This window comes from Bombina bombina, chromosome 3 (assembly GCF_027579735.1).
Source record: "Bombina bombina isolate aBomBom1 chromosome 3, aBomBom1.pri, whole genome shotgun sequence".
Taxonomy (NCBI): domain Eukaryota; kingdom Metazoa; phylum Chordata; class Amphibia; order Anura; family Bombinatoridae; genus Bombina; species Bombina bombina.
Window position 1 is genome coordinate 408,800,876 of NC_069501.1, and position 3,105 is coordinate 408,803,980.

At 41.7% G+C, this 3,105-nt stretch overlaps 1 long non-coding RNA gene across 1 annotated transcript; it reads left to right on the forward strand.

Annotated features, from left to right (window-relative positions):
• The first annotated feature begins 1,089 nt into the window (after positions 1-1,089).
• Positions 1,090-1,421, forward strand: LOC128651670 (uncharacterized). Its single transcript, XR_008401154.1, has 2 exons — positions 1,090-1,229; positions 1,310-1,421. It is a non-coding gene; the product is annotated as an uncharacterized LOC128651670 (long non-coding RNA).
• Positions 1,422-3,105: the final 1,684 nt, after the last annotated feature.

Consider the following 3,105-nt stretch of genomic DNA (forward strand, 5'->3'; position numbering starts at 1 on the left):
CCATCTGCCTGTCAGCTCTCACAAACAGCACATCTCTCAGCGTGTATCACACCTCATTTGACTAACAGCCTGCTGCATCTGTACTCACCTAACGCTCCCCCTGTGTGCTCAGTGACTATTCAGGAAAAGAGTATCCCATCCACGGTGCGTTTGGTTAACAACTGCTGTGCAACCTGATTCAGAAATACTGATCAGGAATTAAAATCAAATAGTAACTTACAACTGCCATACAGACAGATACATTGTAACTTCCTCATTGTATCTTAAAGTAAGGCATACAAACATATATTTTCCGCAGTTGAGATCCACAACCTCAACCAGCTCGTTACATAATACTGAAGCCATAAAAATGGATCCAGCGGAATTACCTAAAATTGTTTACACTCTCTCCCAGAGGGTGGATCAGCTAAGTCATGGCCTTAGAGACTTACAAGTCCAAAATGAGACACTCAACAATATAATAAAAGACTCAATGGGTAAATCAGCTACACCTGAGGCTACCCCAGAACCCCAAGTCTCAATGCCCGACAAATTCCATGGAGACAGGGCTATGTTCTCCCAGTTCAAAAACTCTTGTAATCTCCTTTTCAGTCTAAAACCTAAAACCTACGCAACTGAACGAGTTAAGGTTTTAACGGTCATTTCTTTTCTGCGAGGTGAACCCCGCAAGTGGGCTGACTCATTCTTTGAGCAAGATCATCCTATTTTAACATAACTGGAAGAATTCTTCAAGGAAATGGCAATTCTTTATCAAGATATTAACACTCAGCTTACTGCAGAGACTAAAATGAGATCTCTTAAACAAGGGAAAAAGCAGGTGGAGGAATATTTAAGTGAGTTCAAGCAATACAGTAAAGATACTGAGTGGAGCGATATTGCCCTTAGGAATCAGTACCGTCTAGGTCTAAATGATGCCCTTAAAGATGAACTCGCTCGCATAGAGCTTCCTAGGTCCTTGGAAGGACTAATCACACTAAGTATTCAGATTGATAGAAGGTTGAGAGAACGCAAATCAGAAAAACAAGGTATGGATACTATCACAAGACCCTCTTCTACTTACCAAAAACCTTCAGTCACTCAAACCTCAGAACCTATGGATTTGGGATTCACTAGAGGCCCTTTACAACCAGAAGAAAGGAATCGCAGACGCATAAACAACCTCTGCATGTATTGTGCTTCAAATGCACATACTGTAAGAGAGTGTCCTATCTTACAAAGGCAGAAGAAACGTAAGTCCTTCAGAAAAACCACATGCTTAACCACTAATGTTAACCAAGTTGCTTACTGCTCTTTATCTCTTACCTTACAGTGGGATCTACACCAGCAAATCAGTGAAGCCATCATCGACTCTGGGGCACATTCTTCCTATATTGATTCTGTTTTTGTCACTATAAATAAAATACCCACTGTGTTGAAAGCAAGACCTGTGTCCATTAGAGTTATTGATGGTAATACAATTAGTTCCGGTCCTATTACACACCAAACTATTCCCATCAAGGTTTCCACGTCAAGTGCACACACTGAATTCATATCCTTTGATGTGATAAATTCTCCCATGTTTCCCTTGGTGCTTGGTCTACAATGGTTACAGACGCATCAACCCACCATACATTGGGATCGCCTCGAAGTCGAATTCCTCTCAGATTATTGCAAGAACACCTGTTTTCATCACTCCTTGATCTGTTCTATAAATCCTACTGGAAGAATTATTCCTTCTGACTATCAAGATTTTCAAGATGTATTCAGTGAAAAGGAAGCAGAGTCCCTTCCTCCACATCGCCCGTACGACTGTCCTATTCAACTACTTCCAGGTGCTTCCATTCCTTACGGGCACATATACCCTCTATCACAGCCTGAACTAGATCACCTCAAAACTTACCTTTCAGAGAATTTAAGGAAAGGGTTTATACAACCCTCTTCTTCCCCTGCCGGGGCCGGCATTTTCTTCGTCAGAAATAAGGACAACTCCCTACGCCCTATAATTGATTATAGGGAACTTAATAAACGGACAGTCAAGAACCGCTATCCCTTACCTCTAATTCCCGAACTCATCGAACGTCTCAGTCAAGCCACCATATACACTAAATTAGACCTACGTGGAGCCTATAATCTCGTCAGGATCCGAAAAGGAGACGAGTGGCTCACCGACTTCAGAACAAGATATGGGCTCTACGAGTATAAGGTGATGCCTTTCGGGCTCTGTAATGCCCCGGCAACGTTCCAATATCTAATAAATGATATATTCCGTGATCTCCTTGACATCTGTGTAGTTGTATATTTGGACGACATTCTGATATACTCTACCAACATCATTGAACATATAAAACACGTCCGTTGGGTGCTCTCTCGCCTTAGACAACACCGACTTTTTGCCAAATTGGAAAAATGCATCTTCCATACCTCTGTTATTACATTCCTGGGTTATACTATCACTCCCACAGGAATTCAGATGGATGATTCAAAGGTGCAAACTATTAAAAACTGGCCCATACCTTCCTCCAAAAAGGACCTGCAAAAATTCCTCGGTTTCTCCAATTATTATAGGAAATTCATCAAGAATTATTCCTCTCTTACTAAGCCTTTAACTTCTCTTACAAGCGTCAATACTACCTTCCACTGGACACCTCAAACACAGGCTATTTTCGAACACCTTAAGGATGTTTTCACTAAAGCACCGATTCTTAAGTTTCCAGACCCTGATGCCCATTATGTACTTGAAGTTGACGCCTCCAACTACGCTCTAGGGTCCATTTTGTCTCAACGTAAAACTCCAGAAGATCCACTCCACCCTGTTGCCTTCTTTTCACGAGTAATGACACCAGCCGAATATAACTACCCTGTAGGCGAAAAGGAGTTGTTAGTGATCAAGGTCTCATTAGAACACTGGAGACATCTCCTAGAGGGCAGTAAATTTCCGATACTAATATATACGGACCACAAAAATCTGGAATACCTTCTGACTAACCGTACCTTATCCTCTAGACAGCTAAGATGGAGTTTATTCCTATCAAGGTTTGATTTCCATATAACCTACAGACCAGGGAGTAAGAACGGGAAAGCGGATGCCTTGTCCAGAAAAGATACCAATCCTCATCATTCCGATAC